Here is a 16,421-nt window from a genome sequence, read left to right as displayed (position 1 = left end):
CATTTGGCCGGGTTGACAATTAAGCCATGCTCGCTGAGGCGACCGAACAGTGTTCGGAGGTGGAGGAGGTGCTCAGCGCGGGACGTGCTGGCGACGAGGATGTCGTCCAGATAGACGAAAAGAAATGGCAGGTCGCGCAGCATGCCGTCCATTAAGCGCTGGAATGCCTGGGCCGCGTTCTTGAGGCCAAACGGCATCCTCAAAAATTCGAACAGGCCGAACGGCGTGATGACGGCCGTCTTCGGGACGTCGGCCGCCCGGACAGGTACCTGGTCGTATCCCCGTATCAGGTCAATTTTGGAAAATATGACCCGTCCTGCCAAACGGGCGGAAAAGTCCTGGATGTGCGGGATCGGGTACCTGTCGGGGGTGGTAGCGTCGTTGAGGCGGCGGTAGTCGCCACACGGGCGCCATCCGCCCCCCGGCTTTGGCACGATGTGCAGTGGTGAGGCCCACGCGCTATTGGAGCGCCGCACGATGCCGAGGTGCTCCAATGCGTCGAACTCGGCCTTTGCCATGGCGAGCTTGGCCGGGTCGAGGCGGCGGGCCCTGGCGTAGACCGGCGGGCCCGTAGTGGGTATGTGGTGCTCGATCCCATGCCGCACTGCGACGGCCGCAAACGTCGGCCGTGTGAGGGCCGGGAATTCCGCGAGCAGGCGAGCGAACTCGTTCGCCGTCGGGAGGGCGCACGCCAGTTCGGTCGGCGCGGAGCTGCTCATCGTGCACGCCAGGGAGCTGAAGGTCTCGGCGTTGACAAGGCGACGACGTTTGACGTCGACCAGCAGCCCGTGCGCGCAGAGGAAGTCGGCGCCCAGCAAAGCCATGGCGACGCAGGCGGTCACAAAGGTCCACTGAAAGCGCTGGCTGCCGAAGCAGAGGGTGACGTTGCATGGGCCGAAAGTGCGAATGGCCGAGCCATTAGCAGCGACCAAAGAGGGGCCGCAAACGGCGTCCCGCCTGTCCTGCTCGGAGGCGGGTATGACGCTCAGTTGGGCGCCGGTGTCACAAAGGAAACGCCGCCCGGACGCTTTGTCCCGAATAAAAAGCAAGTTGCCCGAGTGGCCGGCGCTCATGGCTGGGAATGAACGCCGGCCCGGCCGTTTCCCGACTTGCCGAAAGTGCATGGGGGTCGGCACGTCCGAGCCTTGTGTCCGAACCTGGCGTGGTAATAACACCACGCCTGGTCAGGTGGAGGCCCCGGCCGTCGTGTCGGAAGCGGTCGGTGCGGCGTGGCGGCCGCCAGTTTCACCGGCAGTTCGGCCTCCAAACGCGCAGGGCGCTCGGGCGTCGTGGGCGTCGCCTCAGACGGCGGCAGGCTCCAGGTAGCCACGCCGATGTGTTGGCCCGCCGAGGAGATCTTATCGGCTTCCCTGGCGAGGGCGCGGGGATCGGTGATCGACGTGCCAGCCAGGGCGAGGCGTACCGGGTGAGGCAGCTGGCGAAGGAACAACTCGCGGAACAGAAAATCCGGAGAGTGCTCACCGAGCAACGAGAGCATATAGTCCATGCGCTCGGACGGGCGCGTGTCGCCGAGCTCGGGCAGGTCGAGCAGGCGCCGTGCGCGTGCCGCCGGTGAGAGGGCGAAAGCGTCGAGGAGGAGCGTCTTCAGCGCGTCATACTTGTCGGCAGCCGGCGGGTGCTCGAGGAGGCTCAGGGCGCGGGCCGCGGTGGCGGAACCGAGCGCTGCCACGACGTGGTGGAAGCAGGTGTCGTCCGCGGTGATGCCTCACAGGGCGAACTGGGAGTCCGCCTGGGCGAACCAAACAGCCGCGTGAGCCTCCCAGAAGGTAGGCAGTTTAAGAGTCACTGCCGTGTCCATGTCGGTAGGTCACCAGTGAAGGAGCTGCGCTCCAACGCGAGTCGAAAGAATTGACGTGACCAAAGACGGAATTCGTCCGAGTTGCTTTTTTGAAACAAAACAGCTCAGGTATTCTGACCAAAAGCTCGTTTATCGGGCAGCAATATATGTACACATTTATGTCGGGAAGTTTGCCCGGCAAAAGCTATACCGGGCATGCCCGGGTGTCAAGGGCGAGCCTTGGAAAGGCGAGTCTGGACCTGCCCGGGCGTGTTTGGCTGCGGCCTGGCAAGTCGAGGCTGGGCGTGCCCGGGCGCTCTGGACGAGCACTGGAAAGGCAAGAGTGGGCATGCCTGGACGCTCTGGGCGAGCCCTGGAAAGGCGATAGCGGGCATGCCCGGACGCTCTGGGCGAGCCCTGGAAAGGCGAGAGCGGGCATGCCCGGGAAAGACGAGACCGGGCGTGCCCGGGAGGTTCGGGCGTGCCTGGGAACAGTGAGTCCGGGCATGCCCGGGAGAGGCGCGTCTGGCCGTGTTCTGGCCGGTGCAAGGCGATTGTGTGCATCCAGAGGTAACCGCTACAATTATCACTTTCAGATAAACATTCACCTCCACAAAGAACTTCACATCACACCCGTATATTTCACGAATATCAGCATATTCAGATTATATGTGAATATTTATTTTATTGACTTTCATCATTAACTTGTCGAACATTAACCGATCCGAGATTCTTTAAACATGTGGATTAACAATCAAATACAAAGCACATACTGTCGAGAATCAGTCCCATCCGATCCGACTCCCAACACCAGAAACCGCCCCAGAAACATCGGACCCGTCCCGCTGATCACATTAATACTTTTTTCAGAATGGAACTACAAAATTTACTATGTACAATAACCCCCCTACCCCCCTCCCTCCCAATCCCCCCTCCCCCCGTATACCACACAACACAATGTCATCAATTTCTTACACCTCTCTCCCACCTCCCCGTCAATATGTCGACTGATATTTCCTCAGTTGCTGTAACTCCGGATGCAATGTTGATAAGAGGCTCAGATGTATCCCTTGTAGAGAACGGATTCACCCAGCTGTCGATGGTCTCGATCACCTTGCGCACATCACGTTCATCCTTCAGAATGCGTGGAGCACTGGAATCTTTTAGTATGTGACCTCCAGCATCAGTCAAGCCTGCCATTCCCTTGCACAACTGCAGAATCAACGCTCTGTCATGGACGGTTAGAATCCATCGTTGCACAGCACCTCGGTTGAGACTGATGCCAACTATCCGTCCACTCGTTTTGGAATCTCTGTTCATCGTTTGCTCGATGGTTTGATCTACGGCTACTTGAGCATATGCACTGCCACGACTGCACTGGACAGCAAAGAATCCTCCTTGGAGCAACCGGTTACTCTCCGGGTGGGACTCGGGCAGTGTGACCATCTCGCACCAGTATGCAGACAGGTAGCGTGCATAGTTCGTCCTGTCATATGCAAACATCCATGGCAGCATCTGGCGGATTGATATCAAGGCGTGGTACTTTTGTAGCCCTTGAATCGAGATTAAAAATCACCTCTGCCATCGTTACCAACGCTAAGCCTGAAAAACAGAAAATAAAAGCAAATATTTAAGCGCTGCATCACAACATTGACAATGATGTTATTGACATGCAACAATTATTGTTCAGGGAAGTCAAATTGAAGTTAAGTCTGAAAAGCAATCCCAAACACAAAATGTCCGCTGACGCGGCATGAGGTATTGATGCCAATCGTGATGTGAAGTCCCTTGTAGAGGTGAACATTTATCTGAAAGTGATCATTAACACACCATTGGTAGGTGATTCGGTATGCTTTCATGTGATACATATCACGTAGTGGTCAATGAATTCAAATTCAGAAGGCAGCCTGAAGAGCAACCCCAACCCCAAGTGGCAATCGACACGAACTGTATTCACAGATTTCTGGGTAGCAAGGTAAAAACGGTTGAAAGTGTACATTCATCGGTATATTTTCAATGTATTTATTCTGTTTTATTCATATGGCACCCTCAGGCTTCTAATGTAAGGCCAAAAAAAAAATATTGCTGGTCTCTGGTCAGACCGAAGTTCCAGAATTGATGCGGTGATGCGGTTTTTTTTTTTCTTGGTTTTTTTTGAAAAGCATGGATTGCACATATAGAGGTGTTTTTTGTGTCCTCATGCCTTGCGGGCCTGCCGTGGTGCCGTCCAGAGAGAAATTAAAGACAGCCAATGGGACTGGTCGGCCTTTTTGTAAATAATGAACACAAGCTTAAGTTATTTTAAAATGTATTTATTCTGAAAATCATTAAGTTCTTCAAGCATATTATAGACTGCCATTTCGTTCTCGAGATCGCCTCGCCGTACCGTCAAACATTCCAATGCGTCGATCGCGTCAACACTGCACATGCGCAAGTGGTCTGTCAGGCGATTGCTGAAGCATTTAAATGCTGAAAAACCGCGCATGCGCAAATGACGACACCCCTGGACCTATCTCGTGTACGGGATGACACGCTGCACGTGTATCCAAGCCGTGCATGCACAGATGGGGCTGTATGGGGTGGTTCAAATCGGCGCATGCGCAGCTGGGCTAAACGGCGAACGTGGAGGCGCTTGAATCCATGCCGATGGTCTCCCACGATCTCTTCGCCTAGTCCACCAGATTATCACAGACACCGACAACTTCATGACAAATGAGGTAGGATCCAGGCCTAACTAACGAGACCACCGGCAGCTCTCTAGGCCTTCTGGTTGCTTCACACGAACCCGACAAAGAACGTCTTCGTTTCAATAAATGACAATATCCAGCCGATTGGATTCATGACGTCACGGCACACACAACTACTCATATCTTTGGAACGGCTGGTTGGATTTGGACAAACTAAACGTAGTTGTTTAGGGGAGAACCGTGCGCGAATGTCAATACCAATGGCGACCCTCACAGACCTGTATTTCCCGAGATAGTGCGCCGGCCCGGCAACAACAGGCGCGCGCTGTTGTAGGTACCCTTGGAAATTTGAAAAAAAAAAATTGTTGACGCGCAGGGTCAAAATCGATGCGCGCGCTGACCAGAGACCGGAAATATATTTTTCTCGGCCTAATAGATCTTTTTTTTTTTCTTTTTTTTTTTGTATACTGAATCGAGGCTCGTAAAGAGCTAACATTTATTTCACAAACAAATCAACCAGACAAACAAAATATACAAAAAGAGGGAGCGGAAGACAAGATGGGGAGAGATGGGGAAGCACACAAACACAACATCCGAGAGCAGGGAGATGCGTGGAAGGGAGAGGGCTTGGGGGGAGGGGGCGTGGGAAGGGGGGGGGGAGGGAGAAGTATAAAACACAAGAACACTAAGGACTTCCAGGACAGAAGTTGGTATTTCAAAAAAGTGGAATTGGGGTGAAATTAGCGGGGGTAGAAAAGATCAAGGTTTTGGATGGGGGAATGGTTTTGGATGGGATGGTTATCTAGTTGACCTTTGGCGGTTTATAGTGGTTCCTGATTGATTGTAAGATATGCTTTAGTCGAAATATTCGTTTTTAACGGCTACGCATATTTACGGAGAAGATACACAAATTGTCATATTCACCTCAATTATTGTCTGATTTATTCCAAGGATATACCATAGGATAGGTATTTCATTCCTCTTTCCAGTGGTGTATGACTTGTCATGATTAATGTATACCAAGAAGCACTATAGACTCTATAACACCCATATCCCCCATTTTGAAGCGTGTGAAAATTTACGCTTATCCACCCCTACCCACCTAACATAAAGTGCTGTTGACATTTTTCCCCTGCAGGCTTTGGGATTGACAACAAGTGGATTCCCACTCCTAAATAGCTCAGGAAAAATAAATCAATCGTCAAACCTTGGTAGCAGGGGGGGGGTGCAACAAAAGTGAACATATCTGGAAGTGGCCCGGGGACTATACCCATAGGAAGGACAAGAGTATAAATACGCAGCCATTATTGAATCTGCTTTCCTGCAAACTCCAAGATACTTTTTCTGATTGTTTACCTGCAGCTATGGGTATCACCACGTGTGTAGATTATATTTGTTTTTGAAATTCCTCTCTCAATGGATGGATGAATGAATAAAAACTAAAGAAACAAACAACACAATGCCTGAAACAAAAATAACTAGTGTTTATCGAACACGTTACCCCACAGATTCTTCAAATATGTACTTCAATAAAATAAAATAATGATTTTAAAGATCGTTTAAAAATATTGTGGAAGTGTAGTGCTTTTAAAATCTCTTATCCTCATACACCGCCCTATTTAATATGCTCAAGTACTACTAAATGGAGGGGTTTTGGGAGTGACAAAAAGACGATTTATGTTCTGCAGTGTTCAAGGATCTAACTAATTAAAACAAGAAAGAGCAATCAAAGACTGCAGACCATCGCCAGGATGTGTTTACAGGTTTTTTAAAAGACTTTTGTGTTAAAAGAAATATGGCGGCCGAACCACGTGACCGATAACGTCATCGTTTTTTTTTCTCCACCAATTTATCCCTAGATGATGCTCAATAAATTTCATTTTGATCGGATGACGTTTTGTACTTGTCTAATTATGACGTCATAATGGAGGCACCAATGACATCATAATTAACATATTTTATTCCTGATGGAGAGTTCTTTACAATGAGCCATGTCTCAATTTTTTCTATGCAGCGCTTTCGGAGTTATAGAGGTGCATTTTTTTTCGGTTTTTCCAAATTGACGCCCGTACCATGTGTGCTATGACGTCATAATTATCATAAAAAAAATTATGCAGGTGGAATTGCACATATGGTGAAAATTTCCTGTCAATCGGACCAACGGTTGCAGAGAAAATCATATTTATTCTGTGCGGAAAAACAAACAAACAAATGAAAAATCGGTCAGAGACCGAGGACTTGCCGGAATATACTTTTTTATCGGCCATTTTGGACAAATATGGCGGCCGAACCACGTGACTGATGATGTCATCATTATTTGTTTTCTATACTAATTTATTCCTTGATGATGCTCAAGAAATTTCATCTTGATCGGATGAAGTTTTGTACTTGTCGAATTATGATATCATAATGGAGGCACCTATGACATCATCATTAACATATTTTATTCCCCATGGAGAGTTTTTTACAATGAGCCATGTCTCAATTTTTTCCATTCAGCACTTTCGGAGATATCGAGGTGCAAAGTTTTTCCGTTTTTCCAAGATGGCGGCCGAACCACGTGCCCGATGACGTCATCATTATTTTATTTTATTTCTCCACCAGTTTATGCCGACATGGCGCTCAAGAAATTGCATCTTGATTGGATGAAGTTTTGTACTTGTCGAATTATGACGTCATAATGGAGGAACCAATGACATCATCATTAACATATTTTATTCCCCATGGATAGTTCTTTACAATGAGCCATGTCTCAATTTTTTCTATTCAGCACTTCCGGAGATATAGAGGTGCAAAGTTTTTCGGTTTTTCCAAGATGGCGGCCGAACCACGTGACCGATGACATCATCATTATTTTTTTTCTACACCAGTTTATGCCGTCATGTCGCTCAAGAAATTGCATCTTGATTGGATGAAGATTTGTACTTGTCGAATTATCAAATTATGACGTCATAATGGAGGCTTTGGGCCGAGAGAGTTAAAAATTGGGCACAGTCTATTCCAGGGCAAGACAAATATGTGTGTAAAGTTTGGCGATTCTAGGTGCAACGATGTAGACGTAGTGCTGCGCAGAAACAGACTGACAGACAGACAAACAGATGAAAAATCGGTCAGAGACCGAGGACTTGCCGGAATGTACTTTTTTATCGGCCATTTTGGACAAATATTGCGGCCGAACCACGTGACCGATGACGTCATCAATATTTGTTTTCTAAACTAATTTATTCCAAGATTATGCTCAAGAAATTTCATCTTGATCGGATGAAGTTTTGTACTTGTCGAATTATGACGTCATAATGGAGGCACCAATGACATCATCATTAACATATTTTATTCCCCATGGAGAGTTCTTTACAATGAGCCATGTCTCAATTTTTTCTATTAAGCACTTTCGGAGATATAGAGGTGCAAAGTTTTTCGTTTTTTCCAAGATGGCGGCCGAACCACGTGACCGATGACGTCATCAATATTTGTTTTCTAAACTAATTTATTCCTAGATTCTGCTCAAGAAATTTCATCTTGATCGGATGAAGTTTTGTACTTGTCGAATTATCGAATTATGACGTCATCATGGAGGCCTTGGGCCGAGAGAGTTAAAAATTGGGCACAGTCTATTCCAGGGCAAGACAAATATGTGTGTAAAGTTTGGCGATTCTAAGTCCAACGATGTAGACGTAGTGCTGCGCACAAACAGGCAGACAGACAGACAAACAGACATACCAACCAATCAACATACTTGCCGGAATCTTTTCCGGCAAGTAACAAACAGACAGACATACAAACAAACAACGACAGACAGACAAACAAACAAACGGACTCAAATGCAATACCCTCTCCTCTGGAGAAGGTAACAAGGAGAAAAAGCCATAGAATGTCAAAGGCCCTGGTTATAGTAATTTTGCTGGACGGAGGTAAAAGCCGCCAGTTGGCCATCTTTGGTCGGATTACAAAAATATATATTCTGCATATGTATCCTCTCATGTATTGTCTTTGTGCAAAGTTTAAATAAAACCGGTGAATGTCTGATAAATGGTGGGGGAAATTTAAGTAACAAAATGGCCACCAGTCATCCATCTTGGATATGGCCAGGAAACAAAATGTTGTGCATATGCAAGCCATCATTCATTATCTGTGTGCCAAGTTTGAATGAGATCGGTAAATGCGTGTCCGAGAAATGGTGGAGGACGTGTTCAATATCGGGGTTTATACAACTAAAATGGCCGCCAGTCTACTACTCGGCAATCTTAGTTCGGATTACAAAACAAAATCTTCTGCATATGTATACTCTTATGTATTGTCTTTGTGCCAAGTTTGAACAAAATCAGTCCATGCATGTCCAAGAAATAGTTTGGGACATGTTTAATTAACAAAATGGCTGCCAGTCATCCATCTTGGATCTGATCTCGAGAAAAAATGGCGTGCATATGTAACGCATCATTCATTTTCTGTGTGCCAAGTTTGAACAAGAACGATAAATGCATGTCCGAGAAAAGGTTCAGGACGTGTTCAACATTAGGTTTTTTTACAACTAAAATGGCCGCCAGTCTACCAGTCGGCCATCTTTGATCAGATCGCAAAAGAAAATGAGCTGCATGTGCATGCCATCATGTGCTTAGTTAGACTTAGACTTAGAGGGGGCTTATGGATTGGGTCTCTTGGGTCCGTCCAAGTGTGCGTCCGTCTGCAGTCATACCTTGAACATGTATGGACAGATTCTGTTCAAACTTGGCACAAACGCAATGCATGATGGTATACATATGCACATCATTTTGTTTCATGATGCGATCTGAGATGGCCGACTGGCGGGCATTTTAGTTGTAAAAACCTGATATCTTGTGACAAAAAGTTTAAAATGTAAGGCAAGACAAGTAACCTTAATAGTAAAAGGAATTACCACCTCGGAAGAGTTCCAGTGCCATGATTGTGGGTACACAGTGAGCCAGCCGCTTTATCAGTCTCATCCCGCAAGGGAAGCCCATGTTATAATCTCTGGAAAAATGGTACGTTGTGGCGGACACAAAAGCCCACTGGCGTGGTGACATCATTCCGCGCACCAAGTGGGCGGTGGCCACGCACCAGGGGTAGGCGTGGCCTCATGATATACACCGGGCGCCCAGCCCGGGACAGTACAGTGTTACAGTGTAGTCTTACAATAAAGACGTTTATATGTTACCGCTTGTCCGCTTCCTCCTTGCTCACAAGCAGCGCGCGTAACGCCGCGCTTTACTGGTGACCCTCGACGTTGGATCTGCTGGAGCGATCCTTCCACACGCGACGCCATCGCCATGGCCGACTTCGTCAAACTTCCGGAATTTTGGGAGGCTCAGGCCGAAGTCTGGTTCGTCCAGGCCGAAGCCCAATTTCAGCTTCGGCGCCTCACCGGCGATGACACGCGCTATTGCCACGTCGTCGCCTCCCTCGGGCCCGGCACGGCCGCTCGAGTTGTGTCCGTCCTTCGCCACCCACCGAACGGCCACAAGTACGAGGCACTCAAGCGGCTACTCCTAGCCACGTTCGGCCTTACGGACGACGCACGGGCCGACCGCCTCCTGGATCTCCCCGAGCTCGGTGAGACGCGCCCGTCGGTCCGAATGGACCATATGCTGTCACTGTTGGGCGACGAAGCCCCCGGTTCGCTATTCCGGGCGCTTTTCCGGCGCCAACTTCCAGCGCAGGTCCGCCTCGCGTTGGCCGGGACCGAGCTAACGGAACCCCGAGCATTGGCGGCCGAGGCGGACAGGTACTTCGCCGCTTCGGACATGCGGGCGAGCGTCGGCGTGGCCGTCACGGCCCTCGACGCTGATGTTCAGCAGCATGTTCCACAGCATCAGCTTCTACAGCACGCTGATGTTCAGCAGCATGCTGATACGCACCTCGTGAACGCCGCCACGCCCCGCCCACCGCCGCGGCGAAAACCGCCACCGCGGGGAAACCCGCCAACTCCACCGGCCTGGCGGAGCCAGCCGCGCTCCTCCAGCTCCACCTCCTGGTGCTGGTTCCACGCCAAGTTCGGCCACGAAGCTCGGCGGTGTCATCCGCCGTGCTCCTTCAACGGGTCGGGAAACGCCCGGGCCGGCGCTCAATAGTGGCGATGAGCGCCGGCCATTCGAACAGCCTGCTGTTCATAACGGACACCTTCTCCAGGCGCCGTTACCTGTGCGACACGGGAGCGCAGGTGAGTGTCATTCCCGCCGGCACGTCAGACAAGCACGCCGCGGGTGGGGGCCCCGCGCTGCTTGCCGCGAACGGGACGCCCATCCGTACGTACGGAAAACGCTGCCTCTCTCTGCGGTTTGGAGGGCAGGTTTTCCGATGGACGTTCGTCACCGCCGACGTGCCCATGGCACTGCTTGGCGCGGACTTCCTGTGCGCTAATGGGCTCCTGGTCGACGTCAAGCGCAGACGGCTTGTCCAGGCCGAGACGTTCAGCTCGCTCGCTTGTGCGTTGCCCAGCTCAACGAGCGGCTTGCCAAGCGGCTTGCCGAACGATTCGGTTCCGGCCACGTTGGTCTGTACGCTTCCGGCAGCGGACGCATTCACCCGCCTCCTCGCCGGCTTCCCGGCCCTCACGCGGCCCACCTTCTCGGCGGGGGCCGTCAAGCACGGGGTGGCCCATCACATCCCCACCGTCGGGCCACCGGTCTACGCCCGGGCACGCCGCCTCGAGCCGACGAAGCTGGCGGTGGCAAAAGCGGAGTTCGCTACCCTGGAGCGACTCGGCATCGTTCGGCGCTCAGAGAGCGCTTGGGCGTCGCCGCTGCACATCGTGCCGAAGCCCGGCGGGGGATGGCGACCGTGCGGGGACTATCGCCGTCTCAATGACGCCACGACTCCCGACCGCTACCCCGTCCCCCACATTCAGGACTTTTCCGCCCGTTTGGCGGGCAGGTCCTTCTTCTCGAAGGTGGACCTCATACGCGGCTACCATCAGGTCCCCGTCAGGCCGGAGGACGTCCCGAAGACGGCGGTCATCACGCCATTCGGACTCTTCGAGTTCTTGCGCATGCCCTTCGGTCTGAAGAATGCGGCTCAGGCGTTCCAGCGACTGATGGACAGCGTCCTGCGCGACTTGGATTTTGTCTACGTTTACCTGGACGATATCCTCGTCGCCAGCGCGTCCCGCGAAGAGCACCTACGCCACCTCCGCACGCTCTTCGAACGCCTGGGCCAGCATGGCCTAATTGTGAACCCCGCAAAGTGCCGGTTCGGCGCCGCCACAATCGATTTTCTGGGGCACCGTGTCACCAGGCACGGAGCCGTCTCCCTACCGGCCAAGGTGGAGGCGGTGAAGGGGTTTCCGCGCCCCCGCACGATCAGAGGGCTGCAGGAGTTCCTGGGCATGGTGAACTTTTACCATCGGTTCCTGCCCCGTATCGCCCAGCTCCTGCGCCCCCTGCACGAAGCTCTCCGAGGTAAGCCGGGCAAAGGCGACGTTACCTGGACCGAGCAGATGGACACGGCGTTCACAGGCGCGAAGCTCGCCTTGGCTAACGCCACCATGCTCGCGCACCCGGCGCCCGATGCACCGATCGCCCTCACCACCGATGCCTCGGACTACGCGGTGGGCGCAGTGCATGAGCAATGGGTGCGTGGAGCTTGGCAACCGCTGGCGTTCTTTAGCCGGCAGCTTCGCCCGCCCGAACGCCATTACAGTACCTTCGACCGCGAGTTGCTCGGACTTCACTTGGCGGTCAAGCACTTCCGCCATCTGCTCGAGGGCCGGGCGTTCACTGCCTTCGTCGACCACAAGCCGCTGATCTTTGCGATGGGCAAAGTCACCGAGCCGTGGTCGGCCCGGCAGCAGCGTCACCTCTCGGCCGTGTCCGAGTACACGACGGACATCCAGCACGTCGCGGGGAAGGACAACCCGGTGGCGGATTGCCTTTCCCGGGCCGTCGCCCATGCAGTCCACCTCGGCATCGACTATGCCCGGATGGCAGCGGACCAGGCCGCTGACCCCGACGTCCAGGCCTTGCGGACCGCCGTCACGGGCCTCCGCATCACCGAGGTGCCGTTTGACGGCGCGGGCGCGGCCCTCTTGTGCGACGTCTCCCTCGGGCGCCCTCGCCCCATCGTGCCCGCGGGCTGGCAGCGCCAGGTGTTTGACGACATCCACGGCCTGTCCCACCCGGGCGCGAGGGCCTCCCAAAGGCTGATCGCCGACAAGTTCGTCTGGCATGGCCTCCGGAAGGCCGTCCGCGGCTGGGCCAGGACGTGCCTCGCGTGCCAGCGCGCCAAGGTGCACCGGCACACCCAGGCCCCGTTGGCCCCGTTCACGGTGCCGGAACGCCGGTTTGACCACGTCCACGTGGACCTGGTGGGACCTCTGCCCCCCTCGCGGGGTTTCACCTACGTCCTCACCATGGTGGACCGCACCACCCGGTGGCCGGAGGCCGTGCCCTTGGCGTCGACAACGGCGGCCGATGTCGCGCAGGCTTTCATCGCCACCTGGGTCGCCCGGTTCGGCGCCCCCTCAGACATCTCATCCGACCGCGGCCCCCAGTTCACCTCTGAGCTCTGGGGGGCGGTTGCGCAGGGGCTCGGGGTCCGGCTGCACCGAACCACGGCCTACCATCCCCAGGCTAACGGCCTGTGTGAGCGATTTCACCGCTCATTGAAGGCCGCGCTCCGGGCCACCCTCCGCGACGGCGGCTGGGTCGACAGGCTCCCCTGGGTCCTGCTGGGCCTCCGGACGGCGCCCAAGGAGGACCTGCGCGCATCCGCGGCGGAATTGGTCTTCGGGCAACCGCTGCGGGTGCCGGGCGAGTTCCTCCCCGACTCCACGGCACCATGGTCCGCGGCACAGCAGCGCTCCGCTCTACAAGAGACCGCCCAGAGGTTCGCCCCGGTGCCAACGGCATGCCACGGGCACCCACCGACGCACGTCGCCCCGGAGCTTCGCACGGCGGAGTACGTCTTCGTCCGCCACGATGCCCATCGGACACCACTGCGGCCCCCGTACGACGGGCCTTTCCGCGTGCTGGAGACCGGGGCGAAGCACTTCACCCTGGACATCGGCGGTACTCCTGACCGCGTTTCGGTAGACCGCCTCAAGCCGGCCCACCTCGATGTGGACCATCCACCGCCAGTGGCCCGACCCCCACGTCGGGGCCGCCCTCCTGCGGGCGGACCCCCGGCACCGCCCAGCCCCGCCGCCACGCCGCCCCCCGGTCCTGCACCCATCCCAGGGGCAGCCAGGGGCATCCCACCTGGCATCCCTGCACCCCGGACGCCGCCGATCGCCAGGGGGCGCTTCGGCCGGGTCATTCGTCTGCCCCGCAAACTGGCCCTCCAGGTGCGCGGGAATTCTGGGGGGGCGCGTGTGGCGGACACAAAAGCCCACTGGCGTGGTGACATCATTCCGCGCACCAAGTGGGCGGTGGCCACGCACCAGGGGTAGGCGTGGCCTCATGATATACACCGGGCGCCCAGCCCGGGACAGTACAGTGTTACAGTGTAGTCTTACAATAAAGACGTTTATATGTTACCGCTTGTCCGCTTCCTCCTTGCTCACAAGCAGCGCGCGTAACGCCGCGCTTTAACGTGCTGTTTGAGCGTGCCCAATTTCGTTCAATCACCTTCTAATTGCGGTCCGATGTATGTCGAAAGCCGAAGCGGTTTCCTGGGCTCGTGGGCACAATCCTGGACGGACAAGGCATCTTCAGTGTAAAGTAATAATAATAAGTAAACTTTATTTATCCCTACATGGCTTGTTCCTCTTTCTTCTTCCATAGACTCATATGACATTTGTTTGCTCTTCCATGAGCCTCTATGTTGTTTTGAAGTAAATGAAGAGGTACAGAAGTTTGGTTGGGCCAGATCTAAGACCCCAGCCGGGAAGGTGAGGCTTCATGGAGATGCGGAGCGGAGCACTGGGGAGGTGTCTGTGCAGTTGGGCGAAGCGGAATAGAGAGGAATGTTGGAGCAGGAGAAGCAGAAGGGAAGAACATCATAAAGCGCAGCTTTATCGGGAGAAGATTCCCGGTTCATTGTGGTTATGGGGTTGGCTATACAGCGAGCTAATAACACCAATGACCATCTGGTGTTTGTACTGGATTTGGGTGTTGGCTCTGTGAGGATATGGGATCACAATGGTTCAGTATTTGTCCAGCCCTAAGGTTTCCACCGTTACTTCCACATCTATTTCATTGGCCGGGCGACGCCGCAAGCAGGAGATGCATTGCAGATTTGATGCGTTTCCACTTTATTGCATTCTCATAACTCACTCTATACTCAGACATGTACAACAAAATGGAAACAGACACACGGGAATCCTTAAGAATGATATCATACAGAAGTTTCCATGAGCCAAGACCGGACAAGTCGATGCAACTGATGTATGAAATCACCGCAGTGTAATCACTGAAGCAAGTGCCACACCTACAGCTCCACACACATGTTGCAGTGCCCAAAACCACCATAAGAATGAGTGCCCAAAACCACCATAGGAATTAGTGCCCAAAACCACCATGAGAATCAGTGCGAAAAACCACCATAAGAATCAGTGCCCAAAAGCACCACAAGAATCAGTGCCCAAAAGCACCATAAGAATCAGTGCCCAAAACCACCATAAGAACCAGTGCCCAAAACCACCATAAGAATCAGTGCCCAAAAGCACCATAAGAATCAGTGCCCAAAAGCACCATAAGAATCAGTGCCCAAAAGCACCATAAGAATGAGTGCCCAAAACCACCATGAGAATCAGTGCCAAAAACCACCATAAGAATCAGTGCCCAAAAGCACCATGAGAATCAGTGCCCAAAAGCGCCATGAGAATCAGTGCCCAAAACCACCATAAGAATGAGTGCCCAAAACCACCATAAGAACCAGTGCCCAAAACCACCATAAGAATGAGTGCCCAAAACCACCATGAGAATCAGTGCCAAAAACCACCATAAGAATGAGTGCCCAAAAGCACCATAAGAATGAGTGCCCAAAACCACCATGAGAATCAGTGCCAAAAACCACCATAAGAATCAGTGCCCAAAAGCACCATAAGAATGAGTCCCCAAAAGCACCATAAGAATGAGTGCCCAAAAGCACCATGAGAATCAGTGCCCAAAACCACCATGAGAATCAGTGCCCAAAACCACCATAAGAATGAGTGCCCAAAAGCACCATAAGAATCAGTGCCCATAACCACCATAAGAATCAGTCCCCAAAACCACCATAAGAATCAGTCCCCAAAACCACCATAAGAATCAGTCCCCAAAACCACCATAAGAATCAGTCCCCAAAACCACCCTAAGAATCAGTGCCCAAAACCACCATAAGAATCAGTGCCCAAAAGCACCATAAGAATCAGTGCACAAAAGCACCATAAGAATCAGTGCCCAAAAGCACCATAACAATGAGTGCCCAAAACCACCATAAGAATGAGTGCCCAAAACCACCATAAGAATGAGTGCCCAAAACCACCATAAGATGAGTCCCCAAAACCACCGTAAGAATGAGTGCCCAAAACCACCATAAGAATGAGTGCCCAAAACCACCATAAGATGAGTCCCCAAAACCACCATAAGATGAGTCCCCAAAACCACCATAAGAATGAGTGCCCAAAACCACCATAAGATGAGTCCCCAAAACCACCATAAGATGAGTCCCCAAAACCACCATAAGATGAGTCCCCAAAACCACCATAAGAATGAGTGCCCAAAACCACCATAAGATGAGTCCCCAAAACCACCATAAGAATGAGTGCCCAAAACCACCATAAGAATGAGTGCCCAAAACCACCATAAGATGAGTCCCCAAAACCACCATAAGATGAGTCCCTAAAACCACCATAAGAATGAGTGCCCAAAACCACCATAAGAATGAGTGCCCAAAACCACCATAAGATGAGTCCCCAAAACCACCATAAGAATCAGTGCCCAAAACCACCATAAGATGAGTCCCCAAAACCACCATAAGATGAGTCCCCAAAACCACCATAA

This window comes from Myxine glutinosa, chromosome 11 (genome assembly GCF_964187855.1).
Source record: "Myxine glutinosa chromosome 11, kmMyxGlut1.1, whole genome shotgun sequence".
Classification (NCBI taxonomy): domain Eukaryota; kingdom Metazoa; phylum Chordata; class Myxini; order Myxiniformes; family Myxinidae; genus Myxine; species Myxine glutinosa.
The sequence above is the reverse complement of the archived record's forward strand: the minus strand, read 5'-3'. Positions refer to the sequence as shown.